The sequence below is a fragment of the Phasianus colchicus genome, chromosome 3, assembly GCF_987193195.1.
Source record: "Phasianus colchicus chromosome 3, bPhaCol1.hap1.1, whole genome shotgun sequence".
Classification (NCBI taxonomy): domain Eukaryota; kingdom Metazoa; phylum Chordata; class Aves; order Galliformes; family Phasianidae; genus Phasianus; species Phasianus colchicus.
In genome coordinates, this window is record NC_143438.1 from 9,155,304 (window position 1) to 9,170,994 (window position 15,691).

The window sequence follows — 15,691 nt, forward strand, 5'->3', positions numbered from 1 at the left end:
GGGGTCTGATCCCAACCCTCCAAAAGCCAACAGGAGGGACGCCAGTGGGAATAAAGCCTAAAACAACACGTCTACAGTAGTCAACAACTCTTGAGTTATATAAATGCTTGCTAATATCTCTATACTGACTGGCTATCAACATTTCCATTATAATCCATTTACTTGGGGACGTCTGTATGCTGGATTTTATCCATACTTCTCTCTAGCCAGCTGAGAGGAATTGTTTTTGAGTGAAACAAGCCACCTCCCTCCCCTCCAGAGACCTGCAAACAACTAATAAAGCCCTCATTTTCCACATAGACTAACAGGATCCCACCAACCTGGGCTGAAAGACCATCTACCTGCTTTGCTACAGCATGCTGTTGCAGAATGGTAAGAAGTAAATTCAGTCCTGCTGTAGGAAATCAAGGGCCACCAGCTTTTTCATGTAGTATGACATGAATAATCAGGACCAGGAATGCAACAATGAGGCTTGAACAGTTAATGAATAATGTGCCCTGTGATTCGTCATCATTCTGTTTACACTGCATTGAGAGTTATAAATGAAGTAATAAACAGTAAGATCCAGTCCACCAACACAAGAAGTGTACCAGGAGTAGTGTTTAGTGTTAACATCACAGCCAGTGTTCTTTCTACCCCACTCAGTGAAACCATCCTGAAATTTGGTCTCCTGTGGGCTCCAGAAGGACAGCTACATTAGCCCACAGATGCGTGGCCATATTATAACTGGACACATTATTTTAAAGTGTTTGAAGTAGCCTGAGTATGACAGAAGACATAGAAAAACAAATTCCATTCCACAATATGCAATTCGTACTAATGTTAATTAATTCACATTCACAACATAAGCTGAAGCTGTTCCAAATAAACCATTACGATACATTCTGAGAACATGTACTAGGAGCAAAACAGAACTTGGCTCAGTTCAACCAACCTACTGACACAACTTTATACATATTTCCCAAAGGAGTCTGAGTCTACCTTCTCCTACCTGCTCCTGGAAGGACATCAGTACCAGGCCCACCACACTGCTTAGTCAACAACCAGCTCTAGAAGGAATTCACTTAAGGGGTGCAACATTAACAGTTTTCAGCAGTGATGTAAGAAAGATTTGAGTGCAAATGCTTCTAAGAGACCTAGCTGAAGGAATGGGGATACGTGTTGTCCTCAGCTATCACAGTAAAGTACGGTCCTTCTTCCTCTTCCCCTTCCAAGAGTTCTCCATACCCACTCACTCGTCCTCAGGCCTCCCCAGATGCCTAGAAGCAGAACAAGATGGACGGGAGCACGCAAGACGGCCCTGCCACCGCCCCCCAGGATGTCCAGCTACTCTGCCCACCTGCATGGGATGTAATTCTGCTGAAGTGAACTCAATGAGACCACAGAGCACTCTACTTTGCAGACACTAATACAAGCTAAGACAGAGGAAGCTTGACAATCACCAGAATCAAGGCACCAGCTAAGCGAGGGGAGCCTTACATGGAGGCCAGCGACAGGTTCTCTCTCTGGGGCAGAAGCTTCTCAGGGTTTTGTCTAAGGTACAAACACACAAAGTTGATACACTTGCCTTTGCAAGGTGAACAGATTTGCTCTTGGTAGTAACCACAGATTCTTTTCAAGTCCTGAGCAGAAGTTAAGAGATGACCCAGGTCAGTACTCACACATCACACACCACAACCCTTCTCAAGTACACAGGAAAAATGCAACAGAACACTCAGCTACAGACCAAACCCCACTTGCATACACCACAAACGCATTTATTTTCCATGCCCATCCAAGAACGTAAATTGTCCAAAGGCTGAATACCAGCTCCTCACAAAGGACCTCGGAGCCATCGGAGCTCCCTGCCAGCTCCTAACAGGGCACTTGCCCATCATAAACTGCCCACATGCTCATGCTTTTCCCCAGGCAGAGCCATGCACTTTGCATCTAGGCAGCAGCTTGTTTTAATTGCACACTTCCTAGGACAGGTCTCAGTAAAACACACACAAAAACGCTACTCGTAAGTAAGAAGGGAAATCAGTGGCTACGACTGCAAAGCGCTGTTGCTAGCCAGAAATGAAGAGCACACAATCCAGCACTGAACGACTGCCAGCAAGGAGGAGTCCCAGTTTAAGGCCGCAAAAACACTTGGAAAGCTGTTACTTGGCTGATTACGTCTCTGCTGGAAGGGTAAGGTTTCAGAGTAGTGTGCCCAGCAGATTAGATGTGCGGCTCCCAGCACAGCTCGCAGGAGCTGCAGATCTGAACCACCACGCACGCTGCAACTGTACCCTTGCACGTACTAGCAATACAACCTGCCTCTGAGCAATACTGTGACAAAAATAATAGCAGTATCAATGAAACTCTACTCCGTTTGCAATGACCACAATACACGCCAGATTCTCGTTGAAATGAACTGCTCTGTAGGAAATTTTATAAACCAAGCGGGAGATATAAAGAAAATAGTAAGGGCAGTGCCTTTTTGGAAAAAAAAAAAAAAAAAAAAAAAAGAAGAAGAAGAAGAAGAAGAAAAGAAAAAAAAGGAAAAAAAAGGAAAAAAAAGAAAAAAGGGACAATTTGGCATTTGCAATGTGTACAAGATGCCTTCATACACTTTCCTGATTCCTTGCCAGTAACTATTCAAAAAAGACCACTTAACAAGCAAACAGGTCTTCAGCACAACAAATAATAAAAAAGAGAGCAAAGCTTGTGCTATTTAAATATCATGAAACATTCTGCTAATCATGCACAGATGGAAGTACAGACGCTTCTGCCAGACGCCTTGTTCCAAAACTTTGCTCTATTTTTAATTATTTGATGCGCAGAGGACCTGTTTGCTGATTAAAAGGGCACTGCCTTTAAAAGGACTCCATCAATATGGATTCTGGTTTTGTTTTTCATGGGAATGTAGAAAGCAGTAACTCCTAACTGTGAGCTCCCCGTAACAATTTGCTGTGGCTGCTTTCTGCCAGATACTTCTCTGGCCTTGGGAGACTACCTACAGATGGGAAAAACGAATCGAACTACGTGCAGTACTGTCTGAAAAATGCTGAGTAACTTCATTTGGATAATGCTTCTTTTCCCACAGCTTCCTTTTGTTTGTAACTCTTTTGGTGCTACCTACAACAAGCATCGATTTTCAGATGAGGGCACTATTTTTGACAGCTTTCCTTTCAGCCAGAGCATAGTTTTTTGTGAAAACACCTCCAAACTTCATCAACCAAAATACTTAGTGTAGTCAGAGCTTGGCAAAAACACTTAGATTAAAAAAAAAAAAAACACAAAAAATGGTGTGGGGGGGGAAGCAAGCCTTGCATTTTTCCCCTTCATACCTCCTGTGAACTTCACTCAATTCAGTGGGTACTTCATTCCTGTACTTCTCCACAGCAGTCAAGGAATTCTTCCCTCAGTGAAGAGCCTCACTCAGAATGCACAGCGTGTTCAATTTTTTTTCCCCTTTCTTTTACTGAATTAAGTGCTTTTCAAACATTCTTTTTTTGGCTCAGTTTACCTTTTATCTCAAAAGTTTTGCAATCTACTACTGTAGCATTCTGCCAGGATGAAAATGACTGGAAATTTAAGAAAAACAGCTCAGGCCGTTACTTTTGTCCCACTAGTATTACATGTACAAAAAACCACATTTTTAAAGCTCGCTAATGTTAATGATTGAAGCTGCTGCTATTAGCACAGTAAGAGCCCTCTGACTAGCAGACCACATGGTACAACAAGAAAGTAACAGTGACCCCATTATCTTATGAACAAATAACCCAAAGAGGGTGCCTCCCGGCTCATGCCCAGCTACAGAGAAAACAGCTGAATTACTTTTAAACTGCCAGCGTGTAACATTATACAAACAGATAAACGCGCCCGGTTTGTGAGCAACCAGCTGACCAGCCTGGAAAGCAAGGTGCCAGCTGAAGAGATGCTGCAGCTGCCAGCCAGGGAGGACTGGCAGGGGCAGGCAGGGCTGACAATCCAATGCGCTGCTCCAGAGAAGAAATAAAGGCTTTTTTTTAAAGGAGAAGGGAGGGCTGTATGGAGGGAAAGGCTTGTCCTGACAGATCATCCGGGCTGCAGAGCTCAGAACCCAACTATGACTAAGGAGGAAGGGAGGGAGATCAAACAATGTTCAAACTGGCCATTCTACAGATAATGACTGAGGTACTGAAAACCTCTAAGTGGAAATGGACTCTAGGCACACAGGGCGAGCCCAAAGAAGGGCAGCATGCAGCAAAACGTTGGGCAGGGAGCAAATGTGGAGTGGGTGCCCTACAAGTGGGTCAGGTGCTGCCAGGAATGCTGAACGTGGGAGAAACTCTGCAGAGAAGGAGGTGAGAAGAGAAACTGACTGGCCAGCAACAGGAGGGTAAATCAGGGAAAGGTTACAGCGGGACGATGGGGCAAAATACTGCCTGGCTGTATGAAGATGGAGTCTAATTCACCAGCACATCTACATGAACACCAGAAAATAGGACAGCTGACTGAGGTACAGTCTTCACTTTCTCTTCACTTGAAAGAAGAATCAAGCTACCAAGCATCCTACCAGCAAGCAGACCAACAGCTCCAACATCAGAGGGCCTCAGCCCTCCCACAGACACACAGCCAGATGCCACATTCTGTTACAGCCCATCCATAGGCACACGTTCCACTCAAACCTCAGCAGTAAGGATGGAGGTGGGCACCAGATCCCTTACCCTGGCTGTAGTGGAGCACCTTGCTGTAACGCAGGCACGAAGCATGACAAGCTGTGCTGCAGCCCAGGCTGCACAGCACTGCTGGTCTCACAGAGGCACACCAGCTAGAGCATGAGCTGCACAAACAGCACCAAGCACTGCAGCCAGCCCGCTGACAGCTCAAACAAACAGACTGCACAGTGCTGCTGCTAACGTAGCAGAAGCATGTCTTAGTTTGCATTTCTTCCATTCCTTTCAACCAGCATGACGTTCAACAAGTTCAGCTCCTTGTTGTCTTTCTTTGCTGCTATTTAACGCCTTTCAGATGCTTGCTACGTACCTCCTATCCATCTTACTTAGGGCCCATTCTGGCTGTTTTCTTAACAGATGTCAACATCTGGGTAGTAATGTCAAACAATAAATGTCACTCAGGAAGTTTATTTCACTCAGTCAGTGCACACTGTTTCTCCTGAATTTGCCACAGATCTGCAGTCAAAATAAGCTCGTGGTGACCAACAAATCCCAGGCTGTACCCCTGTCAGTTTGTGGCAGTCTCATAGTGGAAGCCCACACACTGGGACTGAGTTATTCCCTCAGCTTATACAAACATAGAACAAAATACAGATTTTGATTCTTTCTTCAGTCCTTCCAGTGTCATAGTGTCACCTATATTTTAAGTTAATCCATAACATAGTTGTGCAGTACCCAGAAAAAAGACACAGTGCAATTTTAAACTACAGGTTAGTGACCCGTGACATCCACCATTCCTCCTCTTTCCCCGTCAATGCAGACCTCAAAATACATTAGAGAGACTATACTGCAGTGTCAGCTATCCCCCTACACCTTAATCAGCTGTCGAGTTCAAAATGTAAATAGAACTGTATGATCAACAACAAAAACATCAGGCCAAATTGCAGGGAACATCCAAGAAAATTTACTAAGACTAACAGTAGGAAACTCGAAACTCATCCCTGATTCTAAGAGGAGGCAGAGGAGACCTAAGGGGAAAGTTAAGGCATCTTCTCAGTTCTGCAAACCAGAAGATGCAAAAGAAAAGTGTTTGCCCACTTGTTTGTTTTCGGACTTTCCACCAGCCCTGGAGAAGCATCGCCCACAGAGGAGTGCTGGTAACATGGCCGGAGCAGCTGGTGAGGATGCGGGCAGGGAGAACACAAAGGAGAGAAATACAGAGTCCAGCATGGATTAGTCCCTCATCTGTAGTAAAGCAGGATGGGGTGGCACCATTTCACTTTTCTGTTTTTTGACGCTGCCAAACAACTGAAGTCCTGAGTAATCTCCACACCTGTTATGACATGGGTTGGGAGTTTGTTCATTAAAACTGGATGCTCAAATTTTAAGACATTAGTATGAAATTAAAGTCTTGCAGTAACTAAGAGATGATGTTGATGATAAAAAAGTGTTTAACTTGCGTAAGTATTGGTAGAACAGTCACTACTGGTACATCTGCAGCAAAATATTTTACTTAGAAGTTCAATTTTAATCAAAAGAAAATTTGCATCCCTTGCTGAGGGAAGAAAATACCACTGATCAAATCTATGGTTCTTCAGCACAGCCTGAAGTGATAGGCAATGCTGCCCAAGCAAAGGCAGTTTTAAGGCAGTGCTGCTAAGTCTGAAGAGGAAATTGATCAGAGAACGGTAAAATGGAACTTATTTTTGTCTTAAAAATGAGAAAAAAATCACCCAAGTGGCAGCAAATATACAAACAGATAGAATGTAATTTTGTTAGATTTGAATTCTGTACTTCAAGCTACCTTTGATCAACTTGATTAACATTCCTTTCTAAAAATCTTATAGCTGATGCACTTCATGAACACAATTAAAGTAGATTAATCTGCTCTAAATTGTACATTTCATAAGATTACTGTTTCTCTGATTAATTTTACAAAAAAACATGTGCAACCATGTACAAATGCATTTTTGTCAATGATAAAATAAACCCCTGAGAGAGCTACTAGTAACTGGCCAAGAGATATCACTGTGAACATCTAATAAATCAGCATGATGCAATGTTCTGTGATCTCATACACCAAATACTACACTTCTTGTTCAAGAACAAGAAAAAAGAACCCAGTTGTCAGCTTATACCACCTGACTGGTTAAAATCCAGTTCTTCTGGTATTACTATCTACACGAAAACGCTGCCAGATAGTCAAAGTGACTGCAGTTGGTCCACAAACCCTCCTCTACTAAAATCGGTGATAAAATATTAATCACATTGAATGGCACGGTTTGACACAGTCGAATTTCAGAGATACTGGGTCTGAAAGGGACCCATCTGAGCCCCGATCTGAGGGGAAGGCTCACCTTGACCTCCCCAGGACAGCCGTGAGCAGACTGATGTCCCTTCACCCCACAAATCCCCCTGCCTGGTGCTGTAGCTAAGCGCTGCTGAACTCAGGTACCCTCTGGAAGCACTGCAAGGCAGTAATTAGCGTGAGGCTTGTAATGCATTCCCCAGCCAGAAACACGGGTTGCTGTGGCCACTGGAGTCAGAGAGTGTGAAAAGGGGCTGGGGGGGGGATGGGGATAAAGGAAAACAGGTAACAGCAGGGAAAACACGGTGGTATCCTATTTAAGTATCAAACATTAAGATAATTACCATTATCAACTGAACTGTCAAATAAGTATTACAGGAAAACAGTGATTTAAAAAAAAAAATTCCCATTAAAATATATTATTGCACTGGAGAGGATTAATGATGCACAGGAGATACCTCTGACACAAATGTGTATTTCCTAAATCGCGTTAGGCTTTGTTTTGATTTTTAGAGAAATGATGCATTTAACATCCTGTCTGCAGACGATACTATTTTAAAATGCAACCACAACAGCCATCTAAACCCTGCTTTTATTTTCTGGGAAACTCTGTGCACCGCTCCCATTAAGCTTACCGGTAACTGCAAACTGTTAACGTGCCTTAGTGTGGCTTCAGCATTCCTAGGCAAGGCTAAGCAGCAGTCAGAAAACAATGATATCCCCAGGCCCACACTGTAGTTTCTCAAGCAGAGATTAAGCACGGTATTCTGCTCAACAAGCTCATCACTGTTAAGTAACTCATCAGAAAATAAAGAGGGAATTATCAAATGGGAATTGCCAAGTAATTAGTTCTCTGAAGCAGATGACATACAACTGTTAAAGGGAGGGGCTTCCCTGTTAGTCATATGTCAGAGTAGAGCCTACTAATCTGTAAATAAAAATGCATTTCATATGATTAGCACGATGGGTTTGTAACCACTAGTGGTACATGAAGAATTAATTTGCAACTTTTTGTGCTGTAATAAGCCAGCGAGATTTTCTCCCTTTGCATACAATGAATTTTCCAACACTGCGGATCGCCTGCTGTCAGACTGCCTGGGGACAGACGGCCATGAAGACAGGCTGCTAGCAGGGAGGGGACGCGCTCAAGGGCTAAGGAGGAGGGTAAGTGCATTTACTATCATAGTAACCGGAAAAGGCACTCCCTGCTCAGCTGCTCCACGTGACACTGACAAGGACGGCACCAATGAGAAAACGTTCCCTGGCACACAAATTCAGAAGGATTAAGATTGCTTTCTGTACTTAGCCTTCTCCGTTAAAGCCTGACTTTCTTCAAGTAGCTCATCTCACAGAAATGCTCAATTTGCAAAACCTGAAGGGCCTTCATGCATGGGTACCTGACAAACAAAAATGTGGTAACGCTCACAACCACATTCCAGTACAAACGAGAAACACTTAAACTTTTCTGCTTTTTATAGACTGAAGAGTGAGTCAATAAACCCCTAAGCCAGGCTTTTGGCTAGTCCCAAATAGAACTGATCACTGCTAACTCACCGACAGCTGAAGAAGTAAATACCGAACGTACCAAGGGTAAGTGGAGGAGGGCATGTATGATGCTGAGGCCTGTACAGAACTACAGATCAGGGATGGCAATCACAGCATTTTGACCCTCAGCACGTGCTCTGTTTCTATCTAATATTTGCTCTATCAGCCAAAATATCACACTATAAAGTAATGCTAGCACAGGACAGATCTCCACAGCATATCACGGAAGGTGAATCAGACCTCAGGCAGTGGCTTATATCGCATTACCAATGAGAGCCTAGCACTTCCATCTAGACAAGTCACTACAGCCAGCTCCGTTTATACTTCAAACGGTGTTACAAAACCTCCAGTCAATCTGACATTGGGCTACAGCAGCATCTGCTGAGGAAACAGCAGAGCAAAGCCAAAGCAGGGCACCACGGGGGTGATGGGGTAGGGCTGGGGAGGTGGCCAGGCCTCATCTCCAACATCTGACACTGCATTCACGTCTTTTCATTTAATTTATCAAAGAGTTACTCACTCAGGCACAAAACAAACAATTAAAAAAAACTAAAATGATTTCTAATTACTCTCCAATTATACCTAGTTCACATCTTCATTTTATTTGTGCTGTTAATGTGCTCACAGTCTCCACCGCTGCCTTCTTTCAGCCCTACAGCCATTGCAGGCCTTGATAAACAGTGTAAGAGGGAGGAAATAAAATCAGCTGTGATAAAGGAACACCGATATGGCAATCAAAAAATTGCCTTTGGACACACTAATATTGAGACAGATTACCTCTTTCTACATTCAGTAAATAACATTTTAAGAGGACAGACTGCTGTTCATTTACAGAGAGCAGCAGCCAGAAGCCTGTGCAAAGCACAGCTTAGGCCTTCTGTGAAAAATAAACCCTAACAGGTAGTGTGCAGATACAGTTATGGAAAATTCAGCAAAAAAAAAAAATTTACAAACAGGCTGTGGCTGCAAATTCAACCCGATACTACAACGTGATTAACAGATATCAAGTGACTCAACAGTGAAAAAGATTGAAAAGAACACTCTAGTTATTCAAACATCCAGTGCCTCATGCAAAACCCTCTCGACACAACTGCTTAAAAGAAAGCATTGAGTCATTTGCCTGCGTGGAAGGAGGCAGAGCGAGTTCTGAACAAATAACAATAACTCGACATTTTTTAGCTCAGGCTAAAATTAACTAAAGTCAGGAATCAAAGAAAAAAAAAAAAAAGCCATATCTCAACACATGTAATTTTATTTTCACTAATCCCAGTGCCCTCATTCAGGCAGTGAGCTCTGCAGAATCTGCAGGAAAGCTGCTCGAAGCCGAGAGGCAGGCACGCCTCAAGCGTACGCACTGCAGCGGCTTCACTCCTTGCAGCCACATGCCTCCTTCCGTGAGTACAAACGCACGTGGGGGGACACCAGGGCTGAAGCAAAGTCTCTGAGCTCTGATACTAGAGGTGCCCGGTGAAATAAGCGTGCCTGATGTTCCGTCCCTCAGACAGAACTCGTGGCAATAACATGGGTCTGCGCAGAACAGAGCAGGGCTGTTGATACTTCACCCCCCCACCACAAAAAATGTGAGTGCTGGAAAAGATGCAGGCAGTGCTCGGTCTCGATTCATGAAACCTATTTGTGGCTGCTCACTGTGCTGCTCTGGGTCATGTTTGTTTCACGTGTTACTACTTTTGAGTTCCCTTCTGTTAAATCAAGCGCTTGTAAGAGATAACGCTTGTAAGCAGGCAGTCACTATCTCAGTAACTTTTTCTTTACTGATACAGTAGGGCTGATTTCGATCGATCCCTAGAGAAAATAAGCACTAACTAACAAGGCCAATAGAGGAACCCACAGCTCAGCTACAGAGACAGCACGTCCAAGAAAAGGAGCTGAAAAAGATCTGAAGTCCAGAAGACAACGCTGCATTTCAAACTGCACTGATACAGAAAAAAAGCAGCACAGTCCTGCCCTCCACTCACGCTGTAACCGAGACAACTGCAGCAGACTTAACTAGGTTACTTCTTCTTTAATCCAAACTGTTCCCAACACGTAACATACTTTTTCTCATGCCATCGCAGGAAGTGCCAGATGCTAAAATATTCAAAGTGACTTAGAGATACACTGCGGGTAACTCACACAGGATTCAACCAATGCACTTTAAATCATTTCTTCTAGTTAAGAGGCAGAAAGCTGTCCTGTAGTATTTATTTGCAGATGCAATTACAACTTCGTAAAACCTGCACCAGTTCTGCAAAAAAATGAAAGGTTTTGTGGAAATGTCACTGTCGTAACACAGAGCTCCCTTCTATTTGATCTCCCGAGCCCACAGCAGCTACCCAGTCAGTTCTGTCCCAAAAGTGAAAGATGAAATGTGTCAGTGCACAGGCACTTGGGCTGGCTGTTCCCCCAAGAAACTCCTCTTGCTCTGAAGAGGCATAGTGCCCCATCAGTCCCCCCCTCGCTACTCCAGCTCATTTGTAAACCCTAAGAGGCACGTCTTTACATGTAACTGCTTGCTCAGACAACTTCCCTTTACAGCACAGCACCCTACCCCACAGCCATAATAAAATGTAAATTACGTGCCACACACCTCTCTGACATGCTGTAAATATTACAAAGTGGTTCTGCAACAGAGGCCTTCTGGTCAACCTCTCATATGTAGAATGCTATAGTAATGGAGTTTTCTGGCTGCATTAAGGGGAAAAAAGCACCTTAACTTCTGCAAGTAATTGCTACATTTAATTTTCTTTCATTTAGAGACATCAAATTTTTTTATGACTTTTTGTCTTTCTTTTTTTTACCCCCCCAAAAAATTATTAGTAGCGTTGCCAATCTCAAGCACTCAAAAATCATGAAACAGGTCCAGAAAACCAAGCTGGCTTAATGACAATCAGATTAAAGAAATAAAATAAAAACTTATGTTCTTTTCATTGGCAGTATGATTGTTGAGCCCTTAGACTTGGTTCTTTCAAGGTATTCCCCCCAGCCACACAAGAAGGACAAGTGAGGAAGAGGAGAGGGAGCTGAGTGTGCTACTCCATCCTGTCTGGTTCCAGAACTTTGGGGAAAAAAATTAGAAGAACTGGAGTAAAAGACACTCGAGCACATCACTAGTGACCAGTTATCCTGGGAAGTATTCTCACGCCAGGCAAAGTTAAGTGCTTGAGAGGAAATCGGAATACCGAAAAGTCAAATGAGCTGCAAGGAACAAGAACTGCTAAAAATGTTCACAAAAGCACGGGGAGGATTTATATAATTATACTTGTGGTATTAACCAACAAAAGATCAAAGACTGTAAAACTTTTCCATTCGTGCTACAATTTTTTAGTAACTGCATATACTCTGACCTGAGGTGAACATAAAACCACTCATCTGGAACCCACTGTCCTGTCAGTCACCCAACTGAGTCACCAGAGCTAATGGAATTTCTATGATGAGTTTCTCCAGGACCTCTACTGCCAGGCACGGGAAGTACAGACATTTTGCAGGTAGATAATGGCACAGACTCCATTCAGGTGCCCATGCTGACCAGAACCCGCTGCAGACAGCGCGTGCTTGTTAGACACAAGAAAAGGCAGCACTTTCTCACCTTACTGACAGCGCATCTCTGTACGGCGAAGATGACGGTGAAGGTGGTCACTGTCCTGCAGGGGTCAACAATAAATTCACAGCTTGTATTGCTTGCCCGTCTGGCTCGGCCTGCGGCGTGACTGGCGATCCCAAAGTTGAAGAGGTGGGAGCCAAAATAAAACAAAGCAAAAACACAGGTAAGACTCAAATGGCAGCACCCTAAGACACCCTAATGAAGCCTGAGTGATTGCTTTACTATTACTCAAGCACAAATAAACTATAGATTCAGTCTTGCAGACAGCACACACACAGCACAGAATGTAGCCCACTTATTCCAACAGAATGCTCTTTTCCTAAATGTGATCTTGATAAGGTGAAGAACCAGAAGCGAGTCGAGCTGAGTTCAGTGCCAGCAGAACGTGATGTATCTGAGGAGGGGCACCGCTCAGAATACTGCTGCAACTGCTGCCATTGGGTGAATGCAGTCAGCCAGGGGAACGTGGCGTTACCTTGTCCTTAACCGCAGCACATTAGAGCCAGTGCACAGTGCTGCAAATGCTCAAACAATGTAAACAACAGCCAACGCTACCAGCATGATTCTTTTTTTTTCTACTCCTGAATTTTTCTTCGGTAAAAATACTGAGAGCAACAGCACTGACATTCTGCTGACATCACATATTCAACAAAATACTTTTTTTTCCCCCCCCCAGTTGGAATCTCACCAAATATTTTTATCACTCTTGGGACAATAAAAGGATTTAGTGGGAGCGTTTCTCCCTCACTGAGAAACACTTTTGTTGTTTCAGTTTATGAGCACGCTGACTCGTCCCTATTTATGGAAGGATTTACACACATACTTAACTCCAGATAGGTTCTTTAATCAATCCTCATTCAGCAAAACCCTCTCCGGGACATGTACTAAAGCAACTCTGCAGACTGGGACCAATACACACACATAGATTTGCATGTGTTTCAGAGCCATCTCAGACTATCTCAGGCTTTTAGGGGAAAAGCAGAAAGCATTCAGCATTGCCCTCTGTGTTTGCAGGGCGATCAAAAAGGAATTACAGTCATAGATCCAGTTTCTGCCTTTCTACAAAAGTCGGGAGACTGCAAAGTTTCTTCCGTTTAGAATCATCCATCATCAATCAGCTAAGCCAAAACTGTGTAAAAAACTTCAGTTCTTAAAAAATGCAAACCACCGAACAAGATGAGCATATGACATCAGATTCCAAAATGCTGTGCCTCTACCCGAGTAAAACCGAATAGGATCGGGATTTCTGGCTTGCAAGCTCAGGCTGAGCAAAGCATCCAACTTCCTACGGAGTACTCACTGGATATACAGCACGTCGTTTCAGCGAACTGCAGCATTTACCTGTGCCAAGCCTGTCAGACTGCTGCCTCTTCAGCTAATTGTGTTGGTATTTGTTACAGCAGAGTCGGTACCCTACCTCCGAGGAGACCTACAGCTCCATCTGCCACCCGAGCCGTGCAGTCCCCACCCCAGCCCAGTGTGCCCACCAGGCAGCCCGACCGCTGCCACGCAGCCCCGCACCCAGCCAGCGCTGCAGCCCCTCCGCAATTCTGACACGCGTTTCCTTTAAGCCCCGCTGCAGTTCTTCATCGCGTTTCCCCTCAATTAGCACCACAACAAGAGCCAGCACTGCACGAGCAATGACAACGGCAGTCCTCGCTGCCCTGTACTCAGACGTGCTGCTGAACTTCAGCACGGGGAGAATCAGGCCTTCGTTTTGCTCTGCGAGGCACGGCACTGAGACCATTACTTTCGCATCCTAATGTTTAAATCAGCAGTTGCTTTTCAGGTGAGCACATTTAACGTCTATTTTCTTAATTAAGATGAAACTAGGCCACTGGATCTATTACATAAAAATTTTGGTGAAGTGAAATTCCAGGCCTCTTGTAAATGTCTCTTAAAACAAGACCGGTTCCTTCAGCCTCCCTAAGTAAATCAGACCAGGCCAGGGAGAAGAGCTGCGCCTTGCAGGAAGTCTCTTAACTACGCACAAACGGCCTTTTCCAAGTAACCGTTTTGCAGTGCTCTGTCACACGGCTGAACTGCCTCTCCATGGAGCACCAGCAGCACCGGGCACGCAGTGGCAGCTCGACAGCAGCCGTGCTGTGAGCGCTCACCTTCTGCTACCGCTCCTCTTCACGGGCTGCCCTCCTTCCAGCCCCCTCGGCACGCAGAGGCAGGACGTTCCCCCCAGAGGCAGGCAGCCCGGGCACAGAGAGCCGGCCAGCACGGCCCACGGGCTGCCTGGGAGCTCCGGTGCTGCACCGTGCCGGCAGCTTCTCACCAGCGAGACGTGAAACGCTCCGGGCTGCGCTCTGTAGCAGCGTGGATGCACGTGCGGTTAGCAATGGGAGTAATTCACCGCTCCTGCACGTGGCTAAGGCGGCTCCTCCAGGGGGCAAAACTCCCACGGTGCTTTTTGCCGTAGAAAGATGTTGGGAAAACGATGGCTGCAGGCAGCGGATCAGCGCCTGAGCTCTGCTACTCTGCTCTGTGCCTGGCCGGGGTCCAACAAGCGGAGCTACCCCAGATACACACCGTGTGCGCGGCTCACAAGCAGCCCCTGGAGCCGCTCCAGGCCCGCGGCATTAGGACTGAGCACCAGATTGGGCGCCTGTGTGTGCGGGCAGCGGGGGGGGAAGGCCGGCATGAGATCCTCAGCTCGGCGCTCCTGGAGGGCGGCACGCAGCGCCGAGCTGCGCTGCCTGCTCTGTCACGGCGTTACGCCGTCTGGGGCGGAAAGTTTCCCACTCTATTACTCTGCCGTATTTCAACGAGCACGAATGCAAAATAAAGTAAATCAGAATACCGGCAACGAGTCGTTTGCCGCTAAGAAAATCTTTATATCGTACGCCCCTCGGGTTTTTTATGCGAGGGAGAAGGAAGCCAGCCGTCCCCCAACGCAGGAGCTCCTCGCTCAGTCACGCAGCGCCGGGCATTCCCAGCGGTAACGGCACGGCTGGGCGCGGGACGGCCCCGCGGCCTACAGCGGCCAGGCGGGGAGAGGGGAGCGGCGGCAAAGTTTTCGCGAGCCCGCAGCCCCCCGAGCGCCGCCGCCCGTTCCTCCCGCGCCCCGCACGCGGCACGGGGGCGGCGGGGCGCACGGCGCGCGCACACCTGAGCGGCCGGGGCCGTCTGTTGCCATGGCAGCGCGCTCTCATCGCGCGGCGGAGCGGGGCCGGGCGGGTTCCGGCGACGAGGGGCTGCGAGAAGAGCCCGGGACCGCGCGGGGGAAGGGCCGGAGGCGCGGCGCGGCGATCCCGCGGCGGAAGGGCTCGAAAGCGAAATTAAAAGCCCTCGGCGTGCCGCTGCACGGACGCGCAGCCCCGCGGCGCTCTGCCCGCGCGCGGAGGGGTTCCCGGCACGGCGCGGCTCGGGGCGTCCCCTCTCCCGGCTCGGCACGGGGTGCCCCCCGCCCGGCTCGGCACGGCTGCCCGCGGAGCGCCTGCTGTGCGGCCAACGGCGCTCAAACAGCCGCGGCTCCCCGCGCCGCACGGCGCATTATATAACGGCTTCCGACTCGCTCGCTCCTCCGTTAGCGCTCGGCGGTAATTCCTCCTCTGCTCGCGCTCCCCGCTCCGTCACGTTATTATCGCTATCGCAGCGGGCGCT

At 46.6% G+C, this 15,691-nt stretch overlaps 1 protein-coding gene across 5 annotated transcripts in view; it reads right to left on the minus strand.

Annotated features, from left to right (window-relative positions):
* ATXN1 (ataxin 1) overlaps window positions 1-15,691 on the minus strand; it is a 204,620-nt gene that overhangs the window by 187,757 nt on the left and 1,172 nt on the right. For 3 of the 5 annotated variants that reach the window (XM_090136900.1, XM_031589391.2, XM_090136899.1), the window contains exon 2: window positions 12,065-12,185. The gene's annotated coding sequence lies outside the window, so the exon portion shown is untranslated. Of the gene's footprint in view, window positions 1-12,064; window positions 15,168-15,691 lie in introns of those variants that run through there. The other 2 variants (XM_031589392.2, XM_090136898.1) reach the window with 2 other exon arrangements.